Below are 22,373 nucleotides of genomic sequence, written 5' to 3'. Positions count from 1 at the left end.
AAAGCATCAGTTAGAGTTTTATAAGGATACAAAGCATTTACAAAAGCACCAAAAGCATGTACAAATGGTGTAAAGTCTCAGTAAGAGTTTTATAGGGGATACAAAGCATTTATAAAAGCCCCAAAAGTGTGCACAAGTGGTAAAAAGCATCAGTAAGAGTTTTATCAGCGATACAAAGCATTTACAAAAGCACCAAAACTTGTACAATTTGTATAAAGCATCAGTAAGAGTTTTATAAGGATACAAAGCATTTACAAAAGCCCCAAAAGCGTGTACAAATGGTATAAAGTCTCAGTAGGAGATTTTTATGTGACACAAAGCATTTATAAAAGCACCAAAAGTGTGTACGTTTGATATAAAGAATCAGTACGAGCCGTTTAGGTGATAGAAAGCAATTATAAAAACACTAAAAGCGTGTACAATTTGTATAAACCATCAGCAAGAGTTTAGAATTGATAGAAAGTGTTTATAAAAGCACCAAAAGCTTGTACAATTGGTATAAAGCACCAGAAAGAGTTTTATAAGCAATACAAAGCATTTATAAAAACCCCAAAAGCGTGTACAAGTGGTAAAAAGCATCAGTAAGAGTTTTATAAGGATACAAAGCATTTACAAAAGCACCAAAAGCGTGTACAAATGGTATAAAGTCTCAGTAAGAGTTTTATAAGTGACACAAAGCATTTATAAAAGCACCAGCAGCATGTACAAGTGGTATAAAGCATCAGTAAGAGTTTTATAAGCGATACAAGGCCTTTATAAAATCACCAAAAGTGTGTACAAGTGGTATAAAGCATCAGTAAGAGTTTTATAAATGATACAAAGCATTTATAAAAGCACCAAAACGTGTACAATTGGTATAAAGCATCAGTTAGAGTTTTATAAGGATACAAAGCATTTATAAAAGCACCAAAAGAGTGTACAAATGGTATAAGCACCAAAAGCACCAAAAGCGTGTACAAGTGGTATAAAGCATCAGCAAGAGTTTTATAATCGATACAAAGCATTTATAAAAGCACCAAAAGTTTCTACAAGTGGTATAAAGCATCAGTAAGAGTTTTATCAGTGATACAAAGTATTTATAATAGCACCAAAAGCGTGTACAAGTGGTAAAAAGCATCATTGAGAGTTTTATAGGTGATACAAAGCATTTATAAAAGCACCAAAAGCGTGTACAAGTGCTATAAAGCATGAGTAAGAGTTTTATCAGCAATATAAAGCATTTATAAAAGCACAAAAAGCGTGTACAAGTTGTATTAAGCATCAGAGAGAGTTTTATCAGCAATAAGAAGCATTTATAAAAGCCCCAAAAGCGTGTACAAGTGGTAAAAAGCATCAATAAGAGTTTTATAAGGATACAAAGCATTTACAAAAGCACCAAAAGCGTGAAGAAGTGGTATAAAGTCTCAGTAAGGGTTTTATAAGTGAAACAAAGCATTTAAAAAAGCGCCAAAAGCGTGTACAAGTGGTATAAAGCATCAGTTAGAGTTTTATAAGGATACAAAGCATTTATAAAAGCACCAAAAGCGTGTACAAATGGTATAAGCACCAAAAGCGTGTACAAGTGGTATAAAGCATAAGTAAGAGTTTTATAAGGATACAAAGCATTTACAAAAGCACCAAAAATGTGTACAAATGGTAGAAAGTGTCAGTAAAATTCTTATCAGCGATAGAAAGCATTCAAAACAACCCAAAAAGTGTTGACAATTGGTTTAAATCATTAGCAAGAGTCTTATTGGTGATAAAAAACCTTTGTCAAATCACTAAAAGCTTGTACAAGTTGTATAAAGTATCAGTTAGAGTTTTATAAGTGACAAAAAGAATTTTTAAACGCACCGAAAGCGTTTGCAAGTGGCATAAAGCATCAGTAAGAGTTTTATAAGTGATCCAAAGCATTTATAAAAGCACCAAAAGCGTTTACAAGTGGTATAAAGCATCAGTATGAGTTTCACCAGCGATACAAAGCATTTTTAAATCCACAAAAAGCGTGTAAAATTGGTATTAAGCATCAGTAAGAGTTTTATAGGTGATACAAAGCATTTATAAAAGTACCAAAAGCTTTTATAAGTGGTAATAAGCATCAGTAAGAGTTTTATAAGTGATCCAAAGCATTTATAAAAGCAACAAAAGCTTGTACAAGTGGTATAAAGCATCAGTAAAAGTTTTATCAGCGATAAAAAGCATTTAAAAAAGCACCAAAAGCGTGTACAAGTGGAATAAAGCATCAGAAAGAGTTTTATCAGCGATACAAAGCATTTATAAAAGCACCAAATGTGTCTACAAGTTGTATAAAGCATCAGTAAGAGTTGTATATGTGATACAAAGCATTTATAAAAGCACCAAAACGTGTACAATTGGTATAAAGCATCAGTTAGAGTTTTATAAGGATACAAAGCATTTACAAAAGCACCAAAAGCGTGTACAAATGGTATAAAGTCTCAGTAAGAGTTTTATAGGGGATACAAAGCATTTATAAAAGCACCAAAAGCGTGAACAAGTTGTAAAAAGCATCATTAAGAGTTTTATAAGAGATACAAAGCATTTATAAAAGCACCAAAACTTGCACAATTTGTATAAAGCATCAGTAAGAGTTTTATAAGGATACAAAGCATTTACAAAAGCACCAAAAGCGTGTACAAATGGTATAAGGTCTCACTAAGAGTTTTATAAGTGACACAAAGCATTTATAAAAGCACCAACAGTGTGTACATGTGGTATGCAGAATAAGTACGAGCTGCTTAAGTGATGCAAAGCAATTATAAAACCACTAAAAGCTTGTACAATTTGCATAAATCATCGGTAAGAGTCTTATAAGTGATAGAAAGCGATTATAAAAGCACCAAAAGCTTGTACAAGTGGTATAAAGCATCAGTAAGAGTTTTATAAGCGATACAAGGCCTTTATAAAAGCACCGAAAGTGTGTACAAGTGGTATAAAGCATCAGTAAGAGTTTTATAAATGATACAAAGCATTTATAGAAGCACCAAAACGTGTACAATTGGTATAAAGCATCAGTTAGAGTTTTATAAGGATACAAAGCATTTATAAAAGCACCAAAAGAGTGTACAAATGGTATAAGCACCAAAAGCACCAAAAGCGTGTACAAGTGGTATAAAGCATCAGTAAGAGTTTTATAATCGATACAAAGCATTTATAAAAGCACCAAAAGCGTCTGCAAGTTTAAATAAGAATCAGAAAGAGTTTTATCAGTAACAAAAATTATCTATAATAGCCCAGAAATAGAGTAAAAACGTTATAAGGCGTCAAAAAAAGGTGAATAGGTGATACAAACCATTTAAAAAACTAAAACAGTCGTTTACGATTTCTATAAGAAACTAATAAAAGACTTTTAAGCAAAAAAAGGTCTTTTTAAAAGCACTAAAAGCGTGTACAAGTGGTATTAAGCATCAGAGAGAGTTTTATCAGCAATAAGAAGCATTTATAAAAGCCCCAAAAGCGTGTACAAGTGGTAGAAAGCATCAATAAGAGTTTTATAAGGATACAAAGCATTTATAAAAGCACCAAAAGCGTGTACAAGTGGTATAAAGTCTCAGTAAGAGTTTTATAAGTGATACAAAGCATTTATAAAAGCACCAAAAGCGTGTACAAGTGGTATAAAGCATCAGTAAGAGTTTTATAAGTGATACAAAGATTATAAAAGCACTAAAAGAGTATACAAGTGGTATAAAGCATCAGTAAGAGTTTTATAGGTGATACAAAGCATTAATGAAAGCACCAAAAGCGTATACAAGTGGTAAAAAGCATCAGTGAGAGTTTTATAAGTGATCCAAAACATTTATTAAAACACCAAAAGCGTGTACAAGTGGTATAAGGCATCAAAAAGAGCTTTTTCAGCGATACAAAGCATTTATATAAGCCCCAAAAGCGTGCACAAGTTGTAAAAAGCATCAGTAAGAGTTTTATCAGCGATACAAAGCATTTATAAAAGCACCAAAAGCGTGTACAAGTGGTATAAAGCATCAGAAAGAGTTTTATCAGTGATAAGAAGCATTTATAAAAGCACCAAAAGCGAGTAAAAGTTGTATAAAGCATTAGAAAGATTCTTATCGGTGATAAACTGCATTTATACAATCGACAAAAGTTCCTACAAGTGATTTAAAGTATCAATAAGAGTTGTATAGGTGACAAACAGTATTTATAATAGCACCGAAATTGTTTAAAAGCGGCATTAGGAGACACTCAAAGTTATATAGGTGATACAAAGCATTTATAAAATCACCAAAAGCGTGTAAAAGTGGTATAAAGCATCAGTTAGAGATTTATCAGAGAAACAAAGCATTTATAAAAGCACCAAACGCCTTTACAAGCTGTATAAAGCATCAGTAAGAGTTTTGTAAGTGATACAAAGCATCTGTAAAAGCACCAAAAGCTTGTACAAGTGGTATAAAGCCTCAGAAAGAGTTTTATCAGCGATACAAAGCATTTATAAAAGAACCAAAAGTGTCTACAAGTTATATAAGGCATCAGTAAGAGTTGTATATATGATACAAAGCATTTATAAAAGCACCAAAACGTGTACAATTGGTATAAATATCAGTTAGAGTTTTATAAGGATACAAAGCATTTATAAAAGCACTAAAAACGTGTATAATTGTTATAAAGAAGCAGTAAGAGTTTTATAATCGATAGAAAGCATTTATAAAAACACCAAAAGTGTGCACAAGTGGTATAAAGCATCATTAAGAGTTTTATAAGTGATAAAAAGCATTTATAAAAGCCCCAAAAGCGTTTACAAGTGGTAAAAAGCATCAGTAAGAGTTTTAAAAGTGATCCAAAGCATTTTTAAAAGCACCAAAAGTTTGTACAAGTGGTATAAAGCATCAGTAAGAGTTTTATCAGCAATACAAAGCATTTATATAAGCACCAAAAGCGTGTACAAGTGGTATAAAGCATCAGAAAGAGTTTTATCAGCGATAAGAAGCATTTATAATTGCCCAAAAAGCGTGTACAAGTGGTAAAAAGCATCAATAAGAGTTTTATAAGGATACAAAGCCTTTACAAAAGCACCAAAAGCGTGTACAAATGGTACAAAGTATCAGTAAGAGTTTTATAGGTGAAACAAAGAATGTATAAAAGCACCAAAATCGTGTACAAGTTGTATAAACCATCAGTAAAAGATTTATAGCTGATACAAAGTATTTATAAACGTACCAAAAGCGTGTACAAGTGATATGAAGCATCAGTAGGACTTTTATAAGTGATACAAAGCATTTATAAAAGCACCAAAAGCGTGTACAAGTGGTATGAAGCATCAGAAAGAATTTTTTCATTGATACAAAGCATTTATAAAAGCCCGAAAAGCGTGCACAAGTGGTAAAAAGCATCAGTAAGAGTTTTATCAGCGATACAAAGCATTTATAAAATCACCAAAAGCGTGTAAAAGTGGTATAACGCATCACAAAGAGATTTATCAGCCATAAGAAGCATTTATAAAAGCCCCAAAAGCGTGTACAAGTGGTAAAAAGCATCAATAAGAGTTGTATAAGGATACAAAGCATTTACAAAAGCACCAAATGCGTATACAAATGGTATAAAGTCTCAGTAAGAGTTTTATAAGTGACACAAAGCATTTATAAAAACACCAAAAGCGTGTACAAGTGGTATAAAGCATCAGTAAGAGTTTTATAAGGGTTACAAAGTATTTATAAAAGCACCAAAAGCGTGTACAAGTGGTAAAAAGCATCAGTAAGAGTTTTACAGGTGATACAAAGCATTTATAAAAGCACCAAAAGCTTGTACAAGTGGTATAAAGCATCAGTAAGAGTTTTATCAGCGATACAAAGCATTTATAAAAGCACCAAAAGCGTGTACAAGTGGAATAAAGCATTAGAAAGAGTTTTATCAGCGATACAAAGCATTTACAAAAGCACCAAAAGTGTCTACAAGTTGTATAAAGCATCAGTAAGAGTTGTATATGTGATACAAAGCATTTATAAAAGCACCAAAACATGTACAAGTGGTATAAAGCCTCAGTAAGTGTTTTTTCAGCGATACAAAGCATTTATAAAAGCACCAAAAGCGTGTACAAATGGTATAAAGTCTCAGTAAGAGTCTTATAGGGGATCCAAAGCATTTATAAAAGCCCAAAAAGCGTGTACAAGTGGTATAAAGCATTAGTAAGAGTTTTTTCAGCGATAAAAAGCATTTATAAAAGCACCAAAAGCGTGTACAAGTGGTATAAAGCACCAGAAAGAGTTTTATCAGCAATACAAAGCATTTATAAAAACCCCAAAAGCGTGTACAAGTGGTAAAAAGCATCAGTACTCCCAACATTCATAATTCCCCAAACACATCCAATCAAAATTTTGTGATAGCCATTTTGTTCAGCGTAGTTGATTTCCGGATAGAAAATATGTTTTTGAGGAGGACATTCCCCCACGGCCCTCAGGGTAAGGGTTTTAAGTTATGCCCTGGGGGCATATAAGGTTTTTAAAGAAGGGGTTGTCGTAGAAACTTCAAAAAAAGCTCATACGATTGGAAATTCAAAGGGCTAGTGCCCTTTTTAATAGTCGAAAGTGATTGGAGGGAAACCAGCCCCCCCCCCCCCACGCCCATCATTCCCCAAACGCATCCAATAAAAATTTTGGGTTAGCCATTTTGTTCAGCGTATTTGATTTCCCGATAGAAAATATATTTTTGAGGAGGACAATCCCCCGAAACCCTCAGGGCAAGGATTATAAGTTATGCCCTGGGGGCATATAAGGTTTTTATTGAAATCTTTGTCGTAGAAACTTGAAAAAGGGTTCATTCGATTTGAAATTGAAAAGGCTAGTGCCTTTTTTAATAGTTGAAAATAATTTGATAGCGACTAACGCCCCTCTCACGCCCACCATTTTCCCAAACACATCCAATAAAGATTTTGAGATAGTCATTTTATTTCAAGTAGTTCAAAGTTCAGGAAATTGTACCTTTGTGCAGGACGCTCCACCCACAACAGTCAGGGCAAGGATTTTAAATTATGGCCTGGGGGCATATAAAGTTTTTATTGAAAGCTTTGTCGTAGAAACTTGAAAAGGGGCTCATTTAATTGGAAATTCAAAGGGCTAGTGCACTTTTAAAATGTCGAAAGTGATTGGAGGGCAACTAATCCCCCTCTCACGCCCATCTTTTTTCCAAACACATCCAATCAATATTTTTGATAACCATTTTATTCAACGTAGTTGAAAGTTTTGGAAATTAGGTCTTTAAGGATGACTACCCCCACAGCACTCAGGGCAAGGGGTTTAAGTTATGTCCTGGGGGTATATAAGGTTTTTATTGAAAGCGTAGAAGCTTCAAAAGGGCTTATTCAATTGGATATTGAGAGGGCTAGTGCCCTTTGTAATAGTCGAAAGGGATTGGAGGGTAACTAACCCCCCTCTCACGCCCACCATTCCTCCAAACACATCCAATCAAAATTTTCAGATAGCCATTTTTTTCAACGTAGTACAAAGTTCTGGAAATTAGGTCTTTGAGAATGACACCCCCCAGCACTCAGGGCAGGGGTTGTAAGTTATGCCCTGGGGGCATATAAGATTTTATTGAAATTTTTGTCGTAGAAACTTCAAAAGGGCTCTTTTGATTGGAAATTGAAAGGCCTAGGGTCATTTTTAATAGTTGAAAGCGATTGGAGAGCGACTACTGCCCCTCTCACGCCCACCATTTCCCCAAACACATCCAATCAAAATTTTGAGATATCCATGTTGTTGAACGTAGCTGAAAGTTCTGGAAATTCGGTCTTAGAGGATGACAACCACCCTAACAGACCTTAGGGTAAGGGTTGTAATTTATGCCCTGGGGGCATATATGGTGTTTATAGAAAGCGTTGTCGTTTCTAAAAGGGGTCATCTGTTCGGAAATTGAAAGTCCTTGTGCCCTTTTTAATAGTCGAAAGTAATTGGAGGGCTTAACATTTTTACAGTAAAGATCGAAGTGGATATAATGTATTATTTTGTTGTTGTTGTTGATTAGGCCAGCGTGATTCGAATCGAAGGAGTTGTCGTGGGAAGTTCGAAAAGGGCTTATTCGGTTAAAAACATAAAGGGCTGATGCTATTTTCAATTGTCGAAAGTGATTGGAGGGCAGCTAGTCCCCCTTTCACTCTCACCCTCCCTCGCCAACCCTCCCATTTCTGCTTTTAAAATTTAACCAAATCAAAATAGCATAAGTGTATCCAAGCTATCAAAGAAAGTAAACAGATTTTTTTGCGAATGGTATCAAGTTTTCCATTTCAGGTCAACTAGAGAAGGTATGAAACTAAATTAAACAGTACTATTTGTGTCCAGATTTTTAGAGTGTATGTTATTAAAAATTGCTGAAAATTTTTCTCCAGCATACAAATAGTAGGTCAAACTATAAATTCTTAAAAAAACAAAAAGATTTAAATTTTCACTTTCTTTTTCTCATAAAAGACTATGTTAAAATAAGGTGAACATAAACTCACTAAAAAAAACATTATCCACAAAATAAGTTTTTCAAAGAAAAGTAACTAACTCCATTTAATCAAAATTGAGCAAAAATAAAATAAAATATTCTACCAAGCGTGAAACTACCACAAATCAGCATCGATAAATAAATGAAACCCATAACGTACAGAAATTACAATAATTAACCGAGTCAAACTCAAAACGAGCAGAAATTAGCATAAGTTGGGCGCAAAACACCTATGCCTTCCCAAGGCTAGAGCATAATTTGTACTTTACTGAAAAAAATACAAATAAATATGAATTGTCAGTTTAATATACATATACTGATGTTTAGTAATCAAAAGGTTAATATTATTTGATTTATTAAAGTTATAAAAGTAAAAACATTTACATTTTTTCAGTAAAGTGCAAATTTTGTTCTGGCCTTGGGAAGGCACAGGGGCCTATCAGCTGTTTTTAAAACTCCATCTTTTGTTTCAAATTTTTCATCACATGCCCTTTGAAATTCTACCAATGTAAGAGTAAGAGTTCCTTCTACGCGGTGCGTTCGGTTCGACAATAATCCTGTAATCACAAGTTTAAAGGCGTGGAAGTTGCTACCACCTGCGGCACAAGGTAGTCATTCTTTTTGGGCTTTCAAAAAAATTAGTGACAGATTTTCTTTCAGAAGAGTTTAATCCCTCCCCCACACACCTCGCATTTTCACCAAACGTTATCTGATAGAAATGTTGAGATGGCCATTTGCTGTCGAAGAAACTTCGAAAAAAGGGTCATTCGATTGGAAATTAAAGGGGCTAGTGCCCTTTTAATAGTCGAAAGTGATTGGTGAGCAACAAGGCCCTCCCCTACGCCCATCAATTCCCAAAACACATCTAATCAACATTGTGAGATAGCCATTTTGTTCAGCGTAGTTGAAAGGTCTGGAAATTATGTCCTTAAGGATGATAACCGCCTTTACAGCCCTCAGCGCAAGGGTTGTAAGTTATGATCCGAGTGCATATAATGTTTTTATGGAAAGGGTGGTCGTATAAACTCTGGAGGGCCTCATTAGATTGGAAATCAGATGTTTTAGTACCATCAAGAGTCAAAGCAATCGGGACAGCCACCCTCCCCCCCCACACGTCCTATATTCCACAAATGCATCCGATAAAAATTTTGAGATGGCTATTTGTTCAAAAATAGTCCAAAAATCATATAATAAGGCCTTTGGGGTTGACAGAATCCCTCAGAGTCTGGGGGTAAGGCTTGTAGTTTATGCCTTAGGGGCATATAATGTTTTTTTCTGGAAGGGGTGGTCGTGTGAACTTTAGAAGAGGCTTATTTTATTGGAAATGTATAGTTCTAGTTTTCTTTTAAGAGTCAAACGTGATGGAGAGTAACTAGCCCTCCCCCCTCCCAGACATCCTCTTTCCCCAAAACGCATTCAGTTGAAATTGTGAGATGGCCATTTTGTTGCCAATAGTTCAGAAGTCATATAACAATGCCTTTAGGGTGGACACAATGGCAAGAGCCCATGGGCAAGGGTTGTAAGTTATGCCTGGGGCATATAAGATTTATATGGAATGGTTAGTCGTATAAAATTTGGATCGAATGGAGCTCATTTGATTGGAGATTGGAAGTTTTAGTGCCCTTTTAAGAGTCAAAAGTGAATGGAGGGAAATAACCCCCCCCCCAAGCCTATCATTCCCCAAAACATATCCGATAGAAATTGCAAGAGAATAATTTTTCTCAGCATTGTTGAAAGGGCCAGTAATTTTTCTTTGGGGATGTCAGCCTAAAACATGTTATGTGTATAAGGATTGTCAAAAGGTTGCAACACAGGAATAACTGAGTATATTAATTTGGAAAATCCAGGGAATGATAAGGGAGATCAAAAAGGCAATATTTGTGTGCTACCAATACTACTACAACTACCACCACTACTACTATCACACTTCTGAATAAATTAAGTGCTTCCCATTTCAGTTACTAAAGGTATATATTTCTTTTGTATGTCCTTTGGTCGAGTACGCGTTTCCTGTCTGGCATCCGGGCCTCTCAATTGAAGCAACCAAAAAAATCTAAAATATTCCAAAAAGAGCCCTGAGGATTATTTTTAAAGAAGGGATTTTTATACGTAATAAAAATATACGAATATAGAAGTTTGTTACGTAAGTTAATTCGTAAGTTACGTATATTTCTTACTAATAAAAAAGTTCGTAAATAAAATTAAAAGTTCTAGTGCCCCTTTTAAGTAACCAAAATAATTGGAGGACAACTAGGCCCCTACTCCGCCCTTTTTTTCTCAAGTTCTTCAGATCAAAATTTCGATGAAGCCATTTAGCCAAAAAAGACGTAAAATCAATATTGAAATTTCGTTTTAATTATCGATGTACGGTGAGCCTAAATCAAAACCTGCAATAATTCAAAAACGTTCAGAAATTAAAAAAACAAGTATTTTTAACTGAAAGTAAGGAGCGACATTAAAACCTAAAACAAACAGAAATTATTCCGTATATGAATGGGGCTGTCCCTTCCTCATCGCCTCGCTCTTTACGCTAAAGTTTTACTCTTTCTCACAACTCTATTTTTTAAAACAATAAAAAACTTTAGCGGAAAAAGCGAGGTATTGAGGAAGGAACAGCCCCTTTCATATACAGAATAATTTCTGTTCGTTTTAAGTTTTATTGTCGCCGCTCCTTACGTTCAGTTAAAAAACTCTTTTGTTTATTTAATAGTAAAAATGTCGTTTGACCTCAAACAAATTGCTATAGAAATGATTCTTTCACTACCCGAACAAAAAAATATGTGCAAATTCCGAATCCAAAAAGTTTGCCGCTTTAGCTAATTCAAAAATTTGAGTTTTTTTAGGTTGAATTTGAGGTTGAGGCAAAAATGTGGATTGAGTAAATACCAGTAAATGTGATTAGGTATGTCATTTCTACGCTTTTTTTGCTGATGAACATGAAACTAAATGTTTAAAGTCAAACAAATTGTTTGGGGCTTAAAGCTTTGAGAGAGAGTGAGGTTGGAAGAGAGGCTCAGCCTGTAGGTGTATATCAAACTTGGCCTTTGGCAAAACATTTACAGCCTCGTGCCTTGGTAACAACCAAGACTCGGTTCAGGTAAAGTTCAGTATGCCTGGAACCTCAGTTTTGTGAAAGTGAGTAAGAATGAGGAGGAGGAGGAGGAGGGAATTTGAAACGCATATTTGGCAACAACAAAAACACATTCTGTCAAAGGGCTTCCCTTAGCTGAGACGAAACACTAGTTCCAAATAAGAGATCAATATACTCAGATGTAATTCAACACAGAGATCAATTACGTAAGGCAGATAAAAATCACAGTAACACAGAGATTCATTGGGTAGTGGCAAAGCTATTTAAAAACTAGGTCTTCTTCTTCGCTACCATCGTCTTCAAGTTTTCCGGCACCAACTGTTTCGCAGTTAGAACAGCTCGTTCCGTTACAATTTCCACAAGCCCAGGTACATTTTAAGCCATGCTTTATGCAAGAACATTACAGCGTCGAACACTCGCTCTTGCAATTACAGTGAAACACTGAGAGAAGGGAAGGCGGTGCCGGTGATCTATCTGAATGCACAGGTCGCAATTCTCCTTTCCGCACAATCCAGCCATACTCCAAAGGGGCCAGTCGACAATCATCATTTTTCGGCGCTTATACTTGGAAGTATGCTCGAAGCGAATGATACTGTCAAACATCGCTTGTTGGTGGGAGTTGTTTTGCCTCTACATACTTCCCAGAACTTCCAACTTATTCGAGGAATTTCCTGTAGTGGACCTGGTCAAGACTTGTTTCATTTTCTACAGCTTTAAATAAGATAAGCATGGCCTTTTCTCCAATTTTTCTAACGTTGTCAATATGGTCGAATATGGTTCGCAGAGTTATCTTCCTATTCTTCCAAACTTTTTTCAGTTGTGAAAAAACACCCTGGGCCTTGTTTATTCTACTAATTTATTTTTTACTTATTTTATTTTCTACGTATATATTTATTTTATTTACTTTTTCGGTTCAACGTGACATCATTGATAAAAATAGTGAAAACTATATGATATAAAATCGTTGTTTTCTAGTATGAATAGACTTAAGGTGGGTCTAGAGGGTTGAAAATGTCTTTATTTTGTTATCCTTGGTATATTATTGTCTGTTGTAGGTTCTAAGCTGAAAGGAATAGAGTACATACATCCTATCTACAATAAGAAGCTTCCATTGGTTGGATCAGATCATGTAACAACTGAGAAAGGAACAGGACTAGTCCACACTGCCCCCGCCCATGGACCAGAAGATTTTGAAGTTGCACGCAAATATAATCTCCCAGTGGTATTATGATGCATTTTCATCTTTCGTTTATGGAAAAACAAACAATGGTTTAACAGGTTTCATTATGATATAAAAAATATTTAATTTCATTCATCTGGAATTAAATTCTATATAAAATTCTGTATTAATTGTAGAAAAAAAGGTCCGGATGTATTGATCTGGAAATAAATTTATAATAAAGAGAAGTTCATGATACATTACAAACAAATAATGGTATTTTTGGATTTTTCTACAGTATGTTTACGTTTGTATTCCTTTTTCTCTACCTTTTCCATATTTCTCTGCCATGTAGTCCACACAGCACGCCGTGGAAAAGAAAATTTGAAGTGGCACACAAATATAGTCTTCTGGTGGTATTTTGTTGTTTATTTATCTTCGTTTTTGAAAAAGAAAAAACAGTTTAATGTCTTTGAATATGGTCAAAAAAACCTTGATTCATTCATCTGGAATTAAATCCAACATAAAATCAAGCGTTAAATCTAAAAAAACTGAGATCTATTGATCTGCAATTAATTCTAGAATGAGTCATGTAGAATATTCAGAATAAATTGTATACAAACAGTGATGTTGTTGGATTTCTCTACCGTACGTCTACGTTTTTATACCTTTTCTCTGTCTTTTCTATATTTTTTTTGCTTTGTAGTCTAAACAGCACCTGCTCATGGACCGGGAGGTCTTGAAATGGCACGCAAGTATAACCTCCCAGGGGTGTTTTGTTATTTATTTCTTATTCATCTTTCGTTTTTGAAAGAAACAAAACTTTATACGTTTCAATATGATCGAAAAAATTCTGAATTTATCTGGAACATATAAAATTAAGACTACAGTATAATGACCGATGTAAAATTAAGACTACAGACCGATGTAAAATTAAGACCAATGTACTACAAGACCGATGTAAAATTAAGACTACAGTAAAGACAAGTCCAGATTTATTGTTCCAGAATTAAATACGGTTTCTCAACAATTTTTTCTGATTACAGTGAGGCATGATTTGCGCCAGAGCTCACATTTTGTGTTTCATTTCCTTTTTTGGTTTCATGGCATGTTCAATCGGTAATTTGTTTGTAGGTGGCTATTGAATAATTTTTAAAGCATACTATCTATCCATAATTTGATATATGTGAAGAACGAAAATTTTTACAATAAAAAGAAGTTTTTTGTGTTATTAATTAAATAAACTTTTTGCACAAAATAAGTTTTTCAAAGAAAAGTAAAGAACTCCATTAAACAAAAAATGACCAAAAATAAAATCAAATAATCTACCAAGCGTGAAACTACCACAAATCAGCATCGATAAATAAATGAAACCCAAAACAAACAGAAATTACAATAAATAGCCAAGTCAAAATCAAAACGAGCAGAAATTAACGTAAGTTGGGCTGAAAACCCTTATGCCTTCCCAAGGCCAGAACATAATTTGCACTTTACTGAAAAAAATATAAATGTTTTACTGTTACAACTTTAATAAATCAAATAATTTTAAGATTTTGATTACTTAATATCAGTTTATGCATATTAAACTGACAATGACCATTCATTTGTATTTTTTTCAGTAAAGTGCAAATTTTGTTCTAGCCTTGGGAAGGCATAGGGGTTTTGAGCCCCACTTATGTTAATTACTGCTCGTTTTGAGTTTGACTCGGTTAATTATTGTAATTTCTGTTCGTTTTGGGTTTCATTTATTTATTGATGCTGATTTGTGGTAGTTTCACGCTTGGCAGATTATTTGATTTTATTTTTGCTCATTTTTTGTTTAATGGAGTTCTTTACTTTCCTTTGAAAAACTTATTTTGTGAAAAAAGTTTTTTTTTAATTAATTTCTGTTCGTTTTATATTGACATAGTCTTTTCAGAGAAAAAGAAAATAACACTTTAAATCTTTTCGTTTTTTTAAAGATTTATAGATTGGTCTGCTCTTTGTAAGCTCAAAAAAAACGTTCGGCAAATCTTTACAACATATAACCTTTTAAAAATTTTTACCTATATAGAAGTGTCTCACTTACTTCCATACCTCGTCTAGTTTATCTGAGATAGAGAACTTGATACCATTCGCAAAAAAATCTGTTTACTTACTTTGATAGCTTGGATACACTTACGCTATTTTGATTTGGTTAAATTTTAAGAGCAGAAGCAGCCCCAAAAGTTTGAACATAAAACCCTCAGTCGTTCTTTGGATACTGCTGAGATGCCTTATTGAGAATTAGCATTAACACAGTGCATTTTGATTTAATCTTATGGCAACATTTAGTTTTTAAACATAAAGCTCATTCGATTTCCAATCGAATGAGCCCTTTTTGAGTTTCTGCGTCAACACTTCCTATAAACACCTTATATGCCCCCATGGCACAAATTACAACCCTGACCCTGAGGTCTTTGAGGGTGGTTGTCATCCTCAAAGACCTAATTTCCAGAACTTTCAACTACGTTAAACAAAATGGCTATCTCAAAATTTTGATTGGATGTGTCTGGGAAAATGGTGGGCGTGAGAGGGGCGTTAGTCTTTCTCCAATCACTTTCAACTATTAAAAAAGGAACTAGCCCATTCATCTTCCAATCAAATGAGCACCTTTAAGGTTTCTAAGTCAAGGCTTACAATAAAAACCTCTTATGCCCCCCGGAGATAACTTACAACCTCCGACCTGAGGGCTGGGGGGGGGGGGGTTCATCCTTAAAAACTTAATTTCCAGAACTTTCTACTACGCTGAATAAAATGGCTATCTGAAAATTTTTATTGGATGTGTTTAGGGGAATGGTGGGCGTGAGAGAGGGGTTAGTTACCGTCCAAACACTTTCAACTATTAAAAAGTGCACTAGTCATATCAATTTACAATTGAACGAGCCCCTTTTGAAGTTCTAACGACAACTCTATAATTAAAAACCTTCTATGCCCCCAGGGTATATCTTACAACCTTTGCCCTGGGGACTCTGGGGGGTTTGTCATCCTTAAATACATAATTTCCAGAACTTTCAACTACGTTGAACAAAATGGCTATCTCTAAACTTTTGTTAAATGTGTTTGGGGGAATGGTGGGCGTGAGAGGGAGATTAATTACTATCCACTCGCTTTGGACTATTAAAAAGAGCAATTTCAATTTCCAATCAAATGAGACCCTTTTGAAACTTCTACAACAACTTTCTAGATAAACCATATATGCCCCCAGGGTATAACTTACAACCCTTGCAGTGAAAGCTCTAAAGGGGTTAGCATCTTAAAAGTCCTCATTTCCAGAACTTTTGACAACGATGAAGAAAAAGGATGTATCAAAATGCTGATTGGATGTGTTTGGGAAAATGGTGGGCGTGAGAGGGGGGTTAGTTGCCCTTCAATCACTGTCGACTATTAAAAGGGCACTATCCCTTTCAATTTTCAATTGAATGAGCCCTTTTGGATGTTTTTACAACATCGCCTTCAATAAAAACCTTACATGCTCCCAGGGCATAACTTAAAACCCTTGCCCTGAGGGTTGTAGGGGGGATGGGTTGCCATCCTTAAAGACCTAATTTCCAAAACTTTCAACTGCGTTGAATAGAATGGCTATCTAAAAGTTTTGATTGGATGTGATTTGGTAAAAGGTGGGCGTGAGAGGGGGCTAGTTGCCCTCAAATCACTTTCGACTATTAAAAAGGGCACCAGCCCTTTGAATTTCCAATCGAATGAGCCCTTTTTCAAGTTTCTATGACAAACACTTCAATAAAAACCTTATATGCCCCCAGGGCATAACTTATAAACCTTGCCCTGAAGACTGTGGGGGGAGTGTCCTGCTCAAAGGTATAATTTCCTAAACTATAAAGTGCGGAGAAGAAAATAGCTTTCGTCAAATTTTCATTGGACATGTTGGGGGGAATGGTGGGTGTGGAAGTGGTGTCAGTTGCCTTCCAATAAATTTTGACTATTAAAAAGGGCACTAGCCATTTCAATATCCAATCGAATGAGCCCTTTTTGAAGTTTCTAGGACGACGCGTTCAGTAAAAACCTTATATGTCCCCAGGGCATAACTTGCAACCCTTGCCTTGAGGGCTGTGGGGGAGTTTCCTGCTCAAAAACATAATTTCTATCTGAAAATCCACAACACTGAACAAAATGGCTATCTAAAAATTTTATTGGATGTGTTTGAGGAAAAGGTGGGCGAGAGAGGGGGGCTAGTTGCCCTCAAATCACTTTCGACTATTAAAAAGGGCACTAGACCTTTGAATTTCCAATCGAATGAGCCCTTTTTCAAGTTTCTACGACAAAGATTTCAATACAAACTTATATGCCCCCAGGGCATAACTTATAACCCTTGCTCCGAAGACTGTGAGGGGAGTGTCCTGCTCAAAGGTATAATTTCCTGAACTTTAACTGTGTGGAACAAAATGGCTATCTAAAAATTTTGATTGGATGTGTTTGGGAAAATGTTGGGCGTGTAAGGGGTGTTAGTTGCCTTCCAATTACTTTTGACTTTTAAAAAGTGCACTGGCCATTTCAATTTCTAATGGAATGAGCCCTTTTTGAAGTTTCTACGACAACGCTTTCTATAAAAACTTTATATGCCCCCAGGGCAGAACTTACAACCCTTGTCCTGAGGGCTGTGAGGGAGTTGTCATCCTCAAAGACCTAATTTCCAGAACTTTAAACTACGTTGAACAAAATGGTTATCTCAAAATTTTGATTGGATGTGTTTGGGGAAAAGGGGGGCTTGGGAGGGCGGCTAGTTGTCCTCCAATCACTTTCAACTATTAAAAAGGGCACTAGCCCTTTGAATTTCCAGTCGAATGAGCTTTTACTGAAGTTTCTACGACAACGCCTTCTTTAAAAAACCTTATATACCCCCAGGGCATAACTTAAAACCCTTGCCCTGAGGGATGTGGGGGAGTGTCCTCCTCAAAAACATATTTTCTATCTGGAAATCAGCTACGCTGAACAAAATGGTTATCTCAAAATTTTGATTGGATGTGTTTGGGGGAATGAAGGGCGTGGGGGGGGCTTGTTGCCCTCCAATCACTTTCGACTATTAAAAAGGGTACCAGCCCTTTGAATTTTTAATCGGATTAGCCTGTTTTGAAGTTTGTACGACTACGCCTTCTGTAAAAACATTAGCTGCCCCCAGGTCGTAATTTAAAACTCTTGTCCGGAGGGTTTGTGGGGAGAATTATCCTCAAAAACATATTGTATATCTGGAAATCAAATATGTTGAACACAATGGAACTAGAGCTAGGGCTAGGGGAGTTTTGAGGGGGAATAATGGGCGTGGGGGAGGTGGGGGGGGGGGCTAGTTGCCGTCCAATCGCTTTCGACTATTAAAAAGGGTACTAGCCCTTTGAATTTCCAATCGAATGAGCCTGTTTTTAAGTTTATACGACAACGCCATCTATAAAAACCTTATATGCCCCCAGGGCATAACTTAAAACCCTTTCCCTGAGGGTTGTGGGGGAGGGTCCTCCTCAAAAACATGTTTTCTATCAGGAAATCAACTACGCTGAACAAAATGGCTATCTCAAAAGTTTGATTGGATGTGTTTGGGGGAATGATGGGCGTGGGGGGGCTAGTTGACCTCCAATCACTTTCGACTATTAAAAAGGGTACTAGCCCTTTGAATTTCCAATCGAATGAGCCTGTTTTGAAGTTTCTACGACAACGCCTTCTATAAAAACCTTGTTTGCCCCCAGGGCATAACTTAAAACACTTGCCCTGAGGGCTGTGGGCGAGTTTCCTCTTCAAAACCATATTTTCTATGTGGAAATCAACTACGCTGAACAAAATGGCTATCTCAAAATTTGGATTGGATGTGTTTGGGGGAATTATTGGCGTGGGGGGAGGGGCTAGTTGCCCTCAAATCACTTTTGACTATTAAAAAGGGCACTAGCCCTTCGAATTTTCCATCGAAAGAGCCTGATTTGAAGTTTCTACAACAACGCCTTCTATAAAAAGTTTATATGTCCTCAGGGCATAACTTAATATCCTTGCCCTGAGGGTTGTGGGGGGAGTGTCCTTCTCAAAAACATATTTTCTATCTGGAAATTTGCTACGCTGAACAAAACGGCTATCTCAAAATTTTGATTGGATGTGTTTGGGCGAATGATGGGCGTGGGGGGGACTAGTTGCCCTCCAATCACTTTCGACAATTAAAAAGGGTACTAGCCCTTTGAATGTCCAATCGAATGAGCCTGTTTGGAAGTTTTTACGACAACGCCTTCTATAAAAACCTGATATGCCCCCAGGGCATAACTTAAAACCCTTGCCCTGAGGGTTGGGGGGGAGTGTCCTTCTCAAGAACATATTTTCTATCTGGAAATCAGCTTCGCTGAACAAAATGGCTATCTCAAAATTTGAGTGGTTGTATTGGGGCGAATGATGGGCGTGGGGGGGGGGGGCGAGTTGCCCTCCAATCACATTCGAATATTAAAAAGGGTACTAGCCCTTTGAATGTCCAATCGAGTGAGCCTGTTTTGAAGTTTCTACGACAATGCCTTCTATAAAAACCTTATATGCCCCCAGGGCATAACTTAAAACCCTTGCCCTGAAGGTTGTGGGGGAGTGTCCTCCTCAAAAACATATTTTCTATCTGGCAATCAACTATGCTGGACAAAATGGCTATCTCAAAATTTTGATTGGATGTGTTTGGGGGAAGGATGGGCGTGGGGGGGGGGGGGGCTAGTTGCCCTCCAATCACTTTCGACTATTAAAAAGGGCACTAGCCACTCCAACTTCCAGTCAAATGAGCCCTTTTCGAAGTTCATATGACAACTCCTTCGATACGAAGTGCCCGGGTATGGAGAAAAAAAACACATTGTGCCCACATCGTTCTTTACTTAGGCAGCGCTAGCGCGCTGCCTATAATAGAAATCAACTACCCTGAGCAAAATGGCTATCTCAAAATTTTTATTGGATGTGTTTGGAGGAATGATGGGTGTGGGGTGGCTAGTTGCCCTCCAATCACTCAACTATTAAAAAGGGCACTAGCCCTTTGAATTTCCAGTCGAATGAGCTTTTGTTGAAGTTTCTACGACAACGCCTTCTTTAAAAAACCTTATATACCCCCAGGGCATAACTGAAAACCCTTGCCCTGAGGGATGTGGGGGAGTGTCCTCCTCAAAAACATATTTTCTATCTGGAAATCAACTACGCTGAACAAAATGGTTATCTCAAAATTTTGATTGGATGTGTTTGGGGGAATGAAGGGCGTGGGGGGGGGCTTGTTGCCCTCCAATCACTTTCGACTATTAAAAAGGGTACCAGCCCTTTGAATTTTTAATCGAATTAGCCTGTTTTGAAGTTTGTACGGCAACGCCTTCTATAAAAACCTTATATGCCCCCAGGGCATAATTTAAAACCCTTTCCCTGACGGTTGTGGGGGAGTATCCTCATCAAAAACATATTTTCTATCTGTAAATCAACTCCGCTTAACGAAATGGCTATCTCAAAATTTGGTTGGGATGTGTTTGGGGGAATGCGGGGCTTGGGGGCGGGGGGCTAGTTGCCTTCCAATCACTTTCGACTATTAAAAAGGGTACTAGCCCTTTAAATTTCCAATCGAATCAGCCTGTTTTTAAGTTTTTACCACAACGCCTTCTATAAAAACCTTATATGCCCCCAGGGCATAACTTAAAACCCTTGCCCTGAGGGTTGTGGAGGAGTATTCTCCTCAAAACATATTTTCTATCTGGAAATCAACTACGCTGAACAAAATGGCTATCACAAAATTTTGATTGGATGTGTTTGGGGGAATGATTGGCGTGGGGGGGGGGCTAGTATCCCTCCAATCACTTTTTAATATTAAAAAGGGCATTAGCCACTTTAATTTTCAATCGAATGAGCCCTTTTCGAAGTTTCTACGACGACTCCTTCGATACGTAGTGCCCGGGTATGGAGAAAAAAAAACCAAAAACACATTGTGGCCACATCGTTCTTTACTTAGGCAGCGCTAGCGCGCTGCCTATAATAGACAGTGATAGGTAAATTACTGCAACATTACAAACGTTAAAAAACATCACAAAATATTTCGGGTCACTTTTGGAGCCCTCTAATATCAGTAGTTAGAAAGCAAAATAAGTGGAAACGAAACTAAAAAAAATCTTGAGTTTAAAAAGATTTACTTGGAACAATCGTATTGGAATCTTGCTTCAAAGTTCTTGTCTCGTTCGATGTAAATGTTTTATATTTGCTCTCACCCTTAAAGGTCCTATCTCTGACATTTTTTAATTTCTTAGGTATTTTGTAAAGACTGTTTGCTAAGCTGTTCTCCAAGAGAGGATCAGGATGATAAAAGTGCAGTTGAATATACTTTACCCTGTTGATCCTCTCTTTGAGAGCAAGCTGGGTAACGGTTTTTGGCAATTATCTCAGAAATGTCAAATTTTCAGATACAATTTTTTGGTCTGACAACGACGATTTTTTCTTTTTTTTTTATCTTAACTTGACCCACATCCCTCTTGGTTAGGCTAGCAGTTATTTAGCCTTAAGTTTTTTTTTTTTTATCTAGCTCTTTAATCCTTAAATTCTGAATTCTGGTTTGTTCAATCCTGTAATCCTTGAGTTCTTATAATTTTGCTGAAAGGATATTACTAGAGTTTCACTTTATTAAACCCAAATTTATTTCTAGAGAATAAAATCCAAGAAATCCCATCTGTCTACTTTTGTTTAATTTTCAATCACTTCCTTGCAAATTTCTTGAGGATAGGAGGTTCAGCAAGCTTATTACAACTTATTTTTGTATTTTTAGCGTTCAATAGTCAATTGCAATTCCTTAATTGCGTTCAAAAGCATTTATTGAAACCTCTTACAAATAATTGTTTCTTATTGTACTTTGGAGGTCAAAAAGCTGCAATTCGTCCTATAATGCATAGAAAATTCTTGGAATATATATCTAATAGTGTAGGCTAACAACATTTTCTGTCGGTTTCAAAGGTTCTATAGATTTACAAAATTTTTTGACTTTTATTTTTGTAAGAAATTTGTTTTGATGTTGAAGTTACGTTCAATAGAGCACAATAATCATTCTTACTTAATAAGTTATTACTATTAATTGTAATTAGCTCTGTTAATCGTAATACAATATCGGTTCCCAGTTCAAATGAAATTTTCAAACTATGATCTAGCTGAATTTTCACTAATCAACCTAAGAAGTCCTTTTCTGCTTAGACGCATGTTGTATTTTTCTTTATTCCTCTAAAAAATTTTGTTCCTACTTAGAGTGTCAAGTTTTATGAAACAAGGCAATTATTTGGTGCTCCGCATCAATTTTATCCTGATGTTTCCATCCAAGTTATTCCACTTTAATTTGTGGCACCACCTTTATCATGTTTCCTGATTTTTACAGTTATAAAAGACTATTTTAATATACCTTTTATTGTCAGACAAGGCCGTATCTAAGGGAATGGGGTCGAAACGCGCCCCCCTCCAGAAAAAAATTATCCGAGTCTTAAAAACTTAACAAAAATGCAAATGTTCAGATTTTATGCTTAAAGATTTTTGTTGTAACCCGTCCCCCCAGAAAAAATATCTCCCACCCCCTTGAAGAAAAATCCTGACTACGGCCTTGTTGTCACGTTGTCCACTCATGCTATGCATTCTAATACAAATAGATGAGCAAGTTTATTGGTGTATACAATTCTGGGAAATCCTTAATATGTCAGAATAGAATTTTAATAA

General features: G+C 36.1%; 1 protein-coding gene across 1 annotated transcript in view; it reads left to right on the top strand.

Annotated features, from left to right (window-relative positions):
- Positions 1 to 12,569: 12,569 nt before the first annotated feature.
- Positions 12,570 to 22,373, top strand: part of LOC148947134 (isoleucine--tRNA ligase, mitochondrial-like) — an 83,469-nt gene continuing 73,665 nt past the window's right edge. Inside the window, exon 1 of the mRNA XM_089097277.1 lies at positions 12,570 to 12,743. The gene's annotated coding sequence lies outside the window, so the exon portion shown is untranslated. The remainder of the gene's footprint in view (positions 12,744 to 22,373) is intronic.

The sequence above is a fragment of the Artemia sp. Qi Xiang Cuo genome, chromosome 11, assembly GCF_049724085.1.
Source record: "Artemia sp. Qi Xiang Cuo chromosome 11, ASM4972408v1, whole genome shotgun sequence".
NCBI classification, from domain to species: Eukaryota; Metazoa; Arthropoda; class Branchiopoda; order Anostraca; family Artemiidae; genus Artemia; species Artemia sp. Qi Xiang Cuo.
This window is presented reverse-complemented; position numbering and strand designations above follow the sequence as displayed.